The sequence below is a fragment of the Ambystoma mexicanum genome, chromosome 2q (assembly GCF_040938575.1).
Source record: "Ambystoma mexicanum isolate Mex_15411 chromosome 2q, UKY_AmexF1_1, whole genome shotgun sequence".
Classification (NCBI taxonomy): Eukaryota; Metazoa; Chordata; class Amphibia; order Caudata; family Ambystomatidae; genus Ambystoma; species Ambystoma mexicanum.
The window spans coordinates 1220090583-1220104252 of NC_090924.1; positions in this window are offsets into that span (position 1 = coordinate 1220090583).

A 13670-nucleotide genomic window follows, 5' to 3' on the forward strand; every position below is an offset into this window, starting at 1 on the left:
GCTTCTGATAGCCAGTATTTCTTTGGCATAGTATGGGTTCAGGTGTTCAGTTTTGCAAAGAATTGTTTTAAAACGCCGACTTTCTGGTAGAGGTGAACAACGGTACTACACCCATTTTTGTCAGCTGTCTTTACATCAATGGGCCTCATTCCGAGTACGGCGCTAACCAATGGCGCTATTAACGCCTTGGTTGACGCCGTACTCGGACCGGCAGCGCCTTGGTGGATGGCGGAATTACCGCCCCATTCCAAGGGTGGCGGGGCGGTAATTCCCCAATCCCCATTTACCCTTCCCCATTCCCATTTTTGCCCCATAGGGCATAATGGGAGTGGGGAAGGCGTTAATTACGCCACCGTAAATTACGGTGGTGTAATTAACATCAAGGTCCCTTAGCGCCATGGTTTTTAACACCTGCTAAAAGCAGGTGTTAATACCTCCATGGCGCAAAGGGAACTCGGAGTATGGCGGTAAGGGATTACCGCCACCGCTCTCGTTAGCGGTGGCCGCTATCCCTTACCGCCATACTCGGAATGAGGCCCATTCAAAAAGGGGATTTTAATTGATAGCATATGATTCTTGCTGACATTGTGTTGATGTGGATTCTTTCAGTAGAATAATGTGGAACACCCAATAAGAAGGATGGATCTTTTTGGTGATTTGTGAGCCATGATTTTAGCACATTTTCACAATCAAGAAAATGAAGTCCCAAGCAGCTCTAGGTTGCTTTTGGCAATCAATATTGCTATTTCCAAGTGGTTTCAGGCTACTGTGTGGGTAGCCCAATGGTGGTTTTAGGCAGTGATCGCCTGTGCTCACTAAAATAGGCAAAAGTGGATGGCAGCATATTTTTCAGGTTTTTACTGCACATTTTTGGATGGTTTTGAGCAAGCAGCATGCTTTCCAGTGGCCATTCTGATGTTTCTGCTGCCAGCAATGCACAGTACTGTTGTAGGGCTTGGATGCATGGGTTAAAACATCCCACAGTAGGGAGAGGTATAGAGGAGTGAGGACAGGATGTCCAGAGTTTTAGTAAGGAAGTTGTAGGCAAGTGCAGTGCAGAGGGCCAGGCAAGGCAGAGGAGAAAAGGAGACTGCAGTAGGATTGGCGAGTTCCTTGCAGATTTTGAAAAGTTCAGCTGTGTTGTTAGTGGCCCCAGAGATGCAGGCTTGGATATAGGCTCTCTTCTTCAAGCAGATGGAAAGCCTTTGGAGCAGACAGCAGGCCAGTTTGTCCGAGGATGTGCTCGAAGTCTGCCACTTCCGCTCAGCAGTTCTGCCATATGTGTCAGGGAGGCCAGGTCAGAGTCATACCAGGTGTGTGTGTCTCTCTCTCTCTCTCTCACTCTCTCTCATTTCCTCTATCACACTTTCTCTTTATCTACCCACCTGAAACGTGAAAGTAGAAAATTCCATTTGGTCCACGTCACACATGCCACCTAGTAAGCAACACTGGAGGTTCACCTCCAGTTCAGAGCCACATCAGATAGGCATATGGTATGCAAGCTAGCTCAATTTCAAGCCTTTTGATTCAGAAACGTACCTTTGCAGTGTTACTTTATACATAGCTTAATCAAATCAATACAGTCATTTCACTGCAGACAACGACATGTGGCTTCATCCTTATTACAGATCCTCAGTGTAGTACAGTTTGACACACCTGTGGTTGGGGCATGTTCACCAAACACAAGTAAAGTTGTGGTGGGTTGAAAAATGCTTTAAAATACCCTTCCAATAACATATACCACCTAGTAACCATTGCTGGAAGTTCACCTTCAGTTCAGTGTATTGAGGGGGGTGATATGGTTCCTGGGACTGTTTAGTTGGTGGTAAAATCTTCACCATGTCTTGAGTTCTGTCTCTCAGGTGAGCAGATGAATATGTGCATCCCTTAGGTGCCTCCTATTTGTAATAATGGAAGACATAGTGCAACTGAAGCACTTTGAACTCAGGGTCCCACTTTGAATTAAGGTGGCCTTTATTTGCCTTTGATTCTCCCCACAATATGTTGGTCTGTTCACTTACTGTTGATCCCTGATTTAATGATCCCTGGTATGCAATCTCACCCCACAATTCTAAGACAAGAAATGAATTGGGTGTACAACAGCACCCACATATATTTAAATAAAAGAATATCACAAGTGTACCACTTATTTTATGCAGGAGAAATCAGAACACTTATTATTATTTATGTACATATAATACATATAACTGGAGATAGAAAATGGCGGCCGGGATCGAAAGATCACTTTGACCGCCATCTTGTATCCAGAGGCCTCGCTGGCCTATTAGGTAAGCAGACACCTTAAAGCTACTTCGCTAACGATGGCATCCCACTGTCGTTCCACGCACATTTCACAGTCCTGGCCAATGCGCCATCAACCACCGCCTCCCACTACCCAGTTTGTCAGCTTGGGCCATCCTCATTAATACCACACTTGGCACCTCGATCTGTCCATACATAATAATTGCTGTCCACAGATCCCTCACCCGAGTCCACAGCCCATGCCCCCCACATGCCAAGCCCCATCTACCCGACGGCATCACACACTCTCAGCACAGCCACTTCCACTCGCCACTATCACTTGGGCTCATGACTGGCCACATTCAATGTTACCTGCTCGGCACATACACCCCTGCCCCTCTGCGCCCCCATACTGCCACTACATTCTGCCAACAGGCTCCCATGAGCCACTAACCCGTGGATACCACACACTCAATGGCCCTCTCTGGCTCTTAAACTACGGATCGCTATGCACATGCCGCAGCACTCACCAGTCAGGGGGGTCGATTCATGGAGCAAACGTGCGCCGAAAATCCCAGCGCAACCAGGCGCAAGGTGGTGCAAGCGTGAGAAACCCAGCGCACGCGCACGCGTGCGATTCAAGGAAGACGCTGCGCGTGTTTCCCGCTGTCCGTGCGCCAAATCCTGCCATGGCGCACGCGGGCACACACGGCATGCGCTACGCGCACAGCAAAAGCGCACATAGCGCGGCGCACACAACCAAAGTGGGCGGAACAGTGGGCGGAACACGCAGAATGGGGAATAACGCGTGAAAAAGAAGCCGTAACTGGGGAAGTACTGCAGGGAACTACACGGAACGCCCACACGCACGCGAACAACCCGTATTCATGGATTCTAATACGGGAAACCCGTGCACGGCAAAAGACGCACACAGGCGTCAACGCGTCCGCCACACGAAGGCAGGCGGAAGCGTCCCCGCGCACAGTATAAAAGTGCACGCAAACAACAAACACGTATATACAGCTACGATGAATGCCCCATTTGTCGCAGCACTGATCGTGGGACACCGCAGGAGGAGGAGAATAGCCAGGGCACGCATTTTCGCACCACGGACAAGCCTTTTTGGGATGCCTGACGACCAGGTCTATGGCAGGTATAGGTTTCCACCCCATATCATCCTAGACCTGGTCAGGGAGTGGGAAGATGACCTTACATCCCCCACCCTTTGCTCCCAAGCATTGAGCCCCTTGGAGAAGGTGCTCAATGTCCTGCATTTCTTGGCCACTGGGTCATTTCAGCAGACTACTGCCATAGTGGGGGGGGTCTCACAGGCCACGCAGTCACGCTGCCTACACCAGGTACTGGCAATCATGACAGTGCGCCCCTCAGTCCGCAGGCACATATACATGCCCAGAACACCCGCAGAAAGGCAGGCCGTTGTCCTGGATTTTTACAGGGTGGCACACTTCCCCAAAGTGCTTGGTGTCATAGATTGCACCCATGTGGCCCTACGTCCACCTAGGGCCACTGAGCACATCTACCGAAACCGCAAGCACTGGCATTCCATCAATGTACAGGTGGTTCCATCAATGTACAGGTGGTATGCGTTGCAAAGGGAATCATCACCTCTGTCTATGCAAACTACCCTGGCTCCACCCATGACAGTTTCATATACAGAATGTCCGCCCGGAGCCGGGCCCTGTAAGCTGGGCAGCATGGCGACACCTGGCTCCTAGGTGAGTACAAATGCCCTTGCACATGCATGCATGTCACACACACACACACACAAATACACAAACCCCAATAATCACACCCATTTACAACTCCCCAGGGGACAGTGCCTACCCTCTGAGCAACCACATGATGATGCCAATCCGGAACCCCACCACACCACCCCAGGTAAGATACAACGCCTCCCATATTGCAACCAGAGACATAGTGGAGCGCACATTCGGAGTGCTCAAGTCACGTTTCCGCTCCCTTGACCGCTCTGGGGGACAGCTACTCTATACACCCCCAGTAGTGTGAAGGATCATTGTGGCAGCATGTGTCCTGCACAATGTTGCAACACGGCAGGGCGTACCGGTGGACATGGTGGTGCCCCCACATCCCCAACCACAGGCACAGGCGCTGCCCATGGGAGGGGACAGGGCACGTGGTGAGGAAGCCCAGACCCAGCTTGTGGCCACATTTTTCACCTAAACTCCCACCCCTGCGGAGTGCACACAGGCCTGGCACATACCAGGTGACAAAGAGGTGACAAAAGACAAAGAGACAGTCAACTGTCACAACCCTACCACCCTGAGATAGTTGCCATGGAAGTGCCACATTGTCTGCATCCCTAGCTACTTAAACACAAGCTATCCTGTGTGACCAAAAGGCACACATATGACATGACATGATATGGCATTTGTAACGTGCCTATACACAAGTGATTCAAGGTGTGACGAGACAGGGAGGGGGGAACAAGGGAAGACAGACAACGATACTACTAGGCCAGGTGTCATTTAGATTGCGCAAGTGCAGGGGTAGGGGGAAGGGAAAAGTGCAAGGGGAAGGGGAGGGCGGGAGTGCAGTACAGGGTAAGTAGAATAAAAAACAAATAAATAGGCCAGCTGGTGGCAACTGCAAAGGTAAGTGCAGACAAGTGCTGGGAAGGGGGGGCTGTAGGGATAGAGAGACAGTCCCGCAGTGCAGGGGTTGCCAGGGAGGCAGTGCAAGTGGAGAGTGGCTGGGCCAGGGACCGAGGTCGGTGAGAGTGGCACAGTTGCAGATCCAGTGCAGTTCCAGTGAAGAATTTAGCAAGGGAGAGGGAGAGAGAAAGCAGAAGCAAAGAGGAAGGTCTTGAGGTGCTTCTGGAACCAGAGATGGTTCTTCTCAAGTTCCAGTGAGGCAGGAAGGCTGTTCCAGAGGGAGGCTCCTGCCGCGGAGAGAGATCTACCCCCAGCTAGTTGCTTTGAGAAGCGGAAGACCCTGACATGCAAGGTGTGAATCACACACACCTGCAAAACAGGCCATGACCATCACTGTTATGTCACTCAAACCCTCCCAACCCACAACATGACATGGCAAGCAATAGCCATACACCAACACAGTACCAATAAGGTACACATTGCCATGTCAAAAATGTACAGTGGTATCAGACAATGATGCCTGACATGGAATCAGATGAAATGACTGACCAACAACCTCCCACCCAAAATAAGTAATTCCCAAATGCATTACAAAAGTTGTAGACGTAACATAACAATGAATGCCTGTCTACATGCACATTGTGCATTGCAAAATCAACACTGCAGCTTCTGTGTGCTGTGTCCAACTCCTGCAACACACTGCTCAGCGCACAGCACAGTGAACAGCTATTGTGTGTGATGCACACCCTGAGCATCACATCTAAGCGACAAACCACATCAAAAAGCAAATTAGGCATGTACATGATCCATAATGGGTCACAGAACATGTGCTGCAGGGACACAGTGGGCACCAGAAGGGAAACAAAGTGTACACGTGGATATCCAAGGGTGGTTGTACATGTAGTGCATCATAGTGCAAGTGTGTGGGTCAGTAAGGACATGCACTCAACATATGCATGTGCAATCAAGTGACCATCAGTGTCCTCTACACATCACATGTGAACATTCACCATGAGTACACCCCAACATGTCAAACCACAACTATCCCCTCACACCTGAAAGGTAAACACAACACATGAACAGGCATTGATCAGCAGAACACAACATGTACATAGGATACCACAATTACAATGTCAGGGTTCCCATCACACTGCAGGGCAAGGCAGCTATCAACAACAAAACACCCCCCCTCCCTCACAAATGACCATGACCCACTGAACAACTGCACCTGGGTCATGGAGCCTTCAACCCTCAATTTCACCTGGCCACAGGATCACCCTTCCCCTTCGTCACCATCTCCCACCTTGTGTGTAAAAAGGTGCCTGCACCCTCAGAGTCCACCATCATTTGCAAAATCACAAAATCCAAGCCAGAAAAACGAACCAGAACACCCTCCAGTAGATGACTTGACGTAGCAGTACCTCACAAAGGCCAAGTACTACCACAATGATGTAACAACCAAGGTAGCACAGTAAAAGAATGTCACAACAGGATGTGAACCATGTGTGGTACATACCATAGAATGATGCACCATGAACGGATGTGTACTGTCACAGGTCCCGTGTACAGGCGCAGGAGTGGCACGAAACAACCACCCCCACCGTGGCCCGGGTGCCTGCAAGGTCAAACTCACACAGGCCTCTGAGACCCTGGTGGGGAAGGAGGGTCAGGGATATGCAGTCGGGACAGGTGTTGGCACACTGGATAACTGGAATGAGTGGCAGGAGAGGGGAGGAGGAATGACACATGAAAGTAGGGAATGCACGAAAATGTACTACCTGCATGAACACATACACAATCCGAACAAACTTGGACATCATTGTCATGGCCTTCTGTAGTCCAGGCTTAGGAGTGGCACGAACCAACCACCCCCTCTAGGGTTTTGGCGCCTGCAAGTTTGGGGCTTACACAGGCATCCGCAACCCCAGCGGGGAAAGAGGGTTAGGGAACGTTGCTTGGATAGGTACGGGAAGCAGGAACACCGGGTAGAGGGTACAGGATTTAAAATTGGATAGGACTCCGGGTGATAAGGGGAAAACAAACATACCAAATTGAATTACACATTCATCCATGCATTAGTGCACCCCCCAGCAAGCCTATGCAGAGCAGTTTGAAAGAAAAACAACAAGACACTTAGCTCTGGTTTTGAATGCTGGCCTCCTGCCTGTGCACTCTCAGGTCCGGTTACAGGAGCACTTCAATGCTGCAAAGAGAGTCACAGTTAATAATCTGTCTGTGCCCATAACACAAAAACACACCACCAAATATGCCCCATAGCAACAAACTACTCTACAAACAGACAATCTGGTGTAGATGCTTCATACCCATATGTAACATTACCCCTGTGATGGGTCATACACAGTCAATGCAGTAAGTCAGCCGCCGGTGGGTGCGTGGCAAATGGAACACCAATGTGTCAGAATTCACACAACATGCAATGTTCCCTGTGTAAGCAGACAGACCCATATAGCAAGGCATGACTTCAGAACAAGTCGTGTTGCACCATGACCAAAACAAAGTAGGCAGTGCATGTTTCAAAATGTACATGGAAATGAAATGCACTGCACCCGAGTATGTCCCTTGCTGTATGTCCCTGTGAGCTGCCCCTTTCCATGTCTCGGAAGGCTACATGGTTGATACAAGTGCCTCAATGGACCTTGGTGTACCGGAGGGTATGTGCCACTGCCCCTGCAGGTGCCCCAGACAACCTTACAATCAACAGCCATCAGTCCACCAACACATCTGAGCTGTATTGTGTGCTTCAACACCAATATTTGTCCAAGCTCACCCTCAGTGCTGTTACTAAGCCTGCATGTGCAACTCGCCTGGTGCAAGCTTTGCTGTGTTGTGGCCCCCCTGTGCTGCTCACCTTGCCTTGAGTTCCTTGGAACACGTAAGCAGTTCTAGGATGTAGGTCTGCAATCCCTGTGCCTCTGCTTGTGCACACATGTGCATGTGGGCACCAACAAACGTGTCCAGAATTCAGACGTCCAATGGGCCATGTCTGCTGGCAAAGGTGGTCTGGAGGCTGATCCCCCTGCAGAAAGGGCATGAAACACATGATTAATGCTTTAAAGTCATCTGTGTGTGTCTCTTCAGGCATCTCATTACTGGACCATGTCAGAGACTTACATCAGAAATCACACCATCAGTCCGTCTTTCACATCCAAAGTGTGGAACACACTATCTACGGCATGAATTGCAACAAGCACGTGTACAGTAAAGATAAGAAACATACTACACAATTCATAGCAATGAATGTACACATTAATCATGAAACACCCCATCTAGCAAAAGCTGAACAGTGGACAATAACACCGCAATCATCCCCACTAGGGGTGTCAACACAAGTTACACAGCACCAGACATGCCACAGATATGACAGTCCAAAGCCCTTGTGTAATAGGCTGTCACACCGAACCATCCTTGCGAGCCCATGGATAAGGGAGGCAGGAGTGGCATATGTGAGTCAAGGACCCCAAGCAGCAAACACATTCACAAGACAAGCCTGAAGGGCCCAGCTGAAACAGACAGTGGATGCCTTCAAAAGCCACAAAGCACCGCACCGTCACATGAGAGCACAATAGACAAGCAATTTTAAACTATATTAACTAAATACACTAACTATGAAAAACCTACATTACCTAATTAAACTAACTATCAAACAGAAACTTAAACTAAAAGAAAAATCAAAAATGCCTTGATGCTGAGGCAAAAAAAAAACCTCCATGTGCTCAACGCCTGCACAACCCGACCTATGTGGGAGATAGATGGTCGTCTGAGTCTGGCTCATCCTGGAAAGGAGGACGTGGCACAGTAGCCTGGCCATGCCTAGCCGCAGCTTGCCCCTTGTCGGCAGCAAGTCTGCCGGACGGGTGAGGCTGGTTCTGTGTGGCGATGTGACGTAGGTCTGCAAGCAGAACCTCACGTGATACACGTGCTTCCTCTTGCAAGGTAGCACGTGTAACACGGAGTTCCTCCATCAAGGCCTGGCTGGACAACCGCTGCCCCTCCCGGCAAGCCTGTAGCTCAGCCGAGATGGTACGCTCAAGCTGTGCAAACCTCTCCTCTGCCTCTGGGACATCATAAGGACACCCAGAGTGGATTTGAGGGAGGCATACTCCTCCCTCAGGGCATCCACGTGCGCCTCTGCGTGAGCAGCAATTGCTTTACGCAGAGACGACATTTCAGCCTGGCATGCCCTGTCTGAGGCCGCCATGCCGCCATGCCCAGCCTGAGCGAGCGGGCCGTGGACCGTGCCGCCTGCTGCTGGAGAAGCACCTGCCTAGCAGGGGGGAGCACAGATCGGGCCACACGCTCCATGCTCTCAGCGATGTTCTCCATTGCTGCCCCCTGCCGTTCTGAATTGGCAATCATGTCTTGCTCCCACTCAGTATACTGCGGTTGCGCGCCGCGACCGCATTGCTGGGCTTGACCCCTGCGGGACCCAAGGACCGGGTGTCCCCGCTGTGTTGGCACCGCCCGCGACTGCACGACTACATGCCCCCGTCGACGTGATGTCCCAGGCACATCAGTGACTGGTGTGGAGGGTGACCCTGCGTCCCAATCCACCACGGGCGGAGGAACCAAGACTGTCTGATCCCTCAGTGCAGGTGTCGCGGACAGAGGAGTGTCCACATCAGAATCACTCACCCCTGACACATGGACTTGATGCTCATCCAACTCGACATGGACTTCAGAGTCGTCATCAAGGCTGGACTCATAGGCAGCCAGAGACAAGATGGACTGTAGCACTTGGGGGTTTTCGTGGCCTACCACCCCAAGACCCCCACTTGTGCCGGGTTGATGTAGTGGTAACAACCCTGTGTCTGGCATGACAACACCATCCTCTGGCTCCATTGCGTCATCATCTGAAAAATAGAGAGAAAAAAGGTCACTACACATGTCAGAAGCACACAACACACACACACACCGACAACAAACACATCAGGCAGACATATGACACACAACATATAACCTGGCATGCATGCTGGGTCAACTTTGAATTGCTTCTGTGATCAGACCTGTTGAAAGGTGGCAGTTTCCATGGAAGTGGGTCTATGCAGTGCAGAAAATGTGTACGCCACTCACTACCTACATGTACAAGGACGCCATGGTGTGTGTCAGGAAATGTTAAGGCAGTGCAAGGTCAAATTCAGGCATCACGTGCATTGTGCATTCAATGTGTAGCATATCTAGAAGCCAAGCACCCCTCCACACAAGCACAAAAGCAGGGATGCCTAGCATGGTATCAAAAGGCTGACCATAGACCTGTGTATTGATAGGCAGTGTTGACTGGCATCAACAGCTTAATGTGATTCAAGTGACAACACTGCAAATGATGATGGGACAGTAAGCAGGACAGATGATGAAAACTCTGGAGGCCGCCCACGTGTGAAGAAGACACTACAACAGTTGGACATAGTCATTGGCCATTAAACAGGCTGAGGCCTGTGAGCCACACAGATTGTCAGACCCTAAACATGTGTGCAACGCAGTACTGACCCACAGTTGACATGGGAAGGCTGATGAGATGCCATGCAATGTATGTCACCCAGGACTTGTATTACAGTGATCATCCAGTCAACGACACATAGGGGCATGCGTGCAATGCACATGGAGCATGAATGGGCACTCATGTCCCTGCGGGACATCTGACCTATGCACAGTACAAGTGAGATACCCTGCATCAAGTACTAAGGCTGTACCACACGGCATATGTCTGGCAGATTGTACGCTGGAAGTTAGCATCTACACAGGACGCATGAACAGGAAAGTACACATTGGCAAGATTGAAGCAGACCAGTGCAAAGGTGGAACTGGGGTGCAGAGTGGCGGAGGAGGGGCAAGGGAGCATGCATACATGGAGTCCACGCATGCAGGCAGAGGAGACATGCACGTCAGTCATGCAATGACATTGTGCCTGGGCTGAGAGGAAGGTCACCCCACGCCACATGCAGAAGGGCCAGTGAGCTGGAACATGGACCGGAGGGGCATACTTGTAACCAGCATGTCAGTAGGGTGCAATAGTGGTGATACGGACAGTCCCCGTCTGCTCCACATGTCCACCATCCAGCAGAGCAGACATGCATCACAGAAGCATTGCATTACTTACACATCAGAACCATGTACACGTCACATGTAGTGGCAATCATGCACAACACATCCCACAAGTGAAACACACACGTCCTCAAAAAACACGCATCAACACTCACTGGACTGGGCATCAAAGCCCAGCATCTCTCCCACTCCTTCGACTAATTTAGGTGGTATGAACTCCGCAACGAGTGCCTCATGCGGAGTGAGCTCTTCCTCCTCTGCTGCAGGCCCACCGCCAGTCACCAGAGTCAAGTTGTAATTAGAGGCACGCTTAGCCTTAGTGCTGCGTTTGATGTCATTCCAACGCTTTTTGCACTCTTGCGCCGTGCGCACCTCATGGCCGAATGAACTGACATGTTCCGCAACATGCTTCCAGTGGGTGTCACGGTGGGCAGCCGTAGTCTGACTATTGGCACCCACTAGCATGTCACGGCTGTGGCCCCGCACGTAGTCCACGAGGAAGTCCAGTTCCTTCTTGCAGAAAGGCTTCTTCCTCGACGTGCAGGAGGTCGTGGCTGTGTGTGGGGTCCCAGCCTGTGCTGCAGGTACAACCTTCCTCCTCTTGGACTGTGGCGCAGACCCTAGCTGGCTAATACCGCCCTGACCAGTATGGCCAGTGGGTTCGGTGGATTGAGCCAAGGGAGTGGCAGGTGGAGGGACGACCAAAGGCCTGACTTGTGTCAGTGGCATCTCGGTGCCCTCTAATGGACCCTGCGCAGCAACATCCACTGTGACAGTGTCATTGACCGCAACGGTCCTGGTTGGCAGACTCACAACCGGGGTGTTGTTGGGTGCATCTGCCCCTGCACTTGCCAACACCCGGCTGTTCGGGGCAGCAGATGACATAACTGCCCCAGGGACACGTGTCTTGGTCTGAGCAGCCCTGCCTGCCCCTATGGTTTCCCTGCTGGCCTGTTGGAAATCTACCAAGGGCTCCTCAAGTGCCAACGCAGCCTGCGCTGGCAGACCCTGAGCCTGGGTGGCGGTGTCCACAGCTGCACCTGCAGCTACCACTACCCTTGGGCCCGTGGCAGTCGATGGAACGGACTGCCGGTTCACACGGGCACCAGTGCCAGATGCAGAAGCTGCATCCCCCGGAACCACAGGGGGTGGTGGCATGACTGCACCGACACATGGCACAACATTGTGCTCAAGTGGCGCACCCCTGTCTCTTCGCCCTCTGTGGCTGCCCTGGACACCCTGGAGTCCCCCTACTCCCTGGTCACCACGGCCACGTCCCTGACCACGCCCGCCACGAGGAGTAAGCCCAGCTGAGGCGCCCCTCACCTTTGGTGTCCTCCCAACCATGGCACAGATGTAGTAGTGCCGGCACAGATGGAGTAGTGCCAATGGGAGGTGTACACCACAATTGACCTGGGCAATTGGGGTGAAGGGGGTGGGAAGCAAGATGTTAACAGCCCCCCTGCACCTGCAAGGCTGTATGTTACCCCGGTGATGTAGTGACCGGTCACGCAACGCTCAGGCACCCCAAAACTGCAGTAAAACCGTGCACGCAACCCTGCAGCCTACGTGCGTGGAATCAACCTCCCGCAGTACGCGGTGGCACCCAGTAACACGAATAACGCGTACGCGTGGGACACACAGGCTACTATGACCCGCAGTGGGAAAAATAGCGTGTGCGACTCACCGTCTGACTAGCACGACGCAGAAAAACACGCGTAGCCAATACCCCCGCCAAAAGAAGAGATACGTCCTTGATAGCTGTGAAGTTGTGATGGCGCGCCAAACAACAGGAAGCAGCAACACACGTCGGTCTCCACGAAAGGCACGTACAGCGAACTGCTGCCCCCGCTCACCTTTAACCCGTGCTGAGGGAAATGCCCGCGCGCGTCACGTCTCTTACGCGCATGGGCCCTTTCCTCAGATTACACGCATTCCCACGTGGACGTGCAGTTTTTCACGCACGCTGAAACGCCCATGCACGCCTGCGCGCGTCACGTCACAGAGGCACTTGCGCTTGAAGGGCCTTCTGTCCAATGAAATCGCGTATGCACGCAGACACGCTTACGCGCTAAGGGCCTTTCCTCAAATTACACGCTGACGTGCAGAGTTTTCACGTGCCAAATAACTCCATATCAAGCTGGCCATGCATAAGCACACGGAAGACCACGCTCCTACCCAAAAGGCCGAATTACTGCCCCCCAGAGCCACAAGCAGCCTCCCACGAGCCATCTGCTGCTGCCTGCCTGCCTGCTGCCACCGTGCCCTGCCATTTGGTGCCTGCACATCAGCCATCTGCAGGGGTCCAGTTGCTGTGTCCACCCCTGCTGGAACAGAAGACTCCCGACTGGGATACCATCGCTCCACAGCCCAGCCCCAGGGCCCAGTTGCCCACCCACGCCTGCCTCGGGGGTCGCCATGTCGGGGCAAACACCATCCGAGACCACTGGCGACACCCAGCCAGAGGGGCAGAGGGCCACCAGCTTCAGTCAGAAGGAAGTTGGTGTCCTGGTGGAGCATGTCCTGGGGCATTATGATGCCCTCTTCGGATCATCACGCGCCGACAAGGATGGAGGGGACAGGATCTGGACGGACATCGTGACTTCCATCCACACGGAGGGGGTGGCAGTCCGACTATTACATCATGTCAAGAAGCGCTGGGAGGACTTCAGGTCCAGGAGCCTCAACAAGGCCCGGCGCCTCTTGAAGGCAGCGGATGCTAAGGGGCGCCGGGGC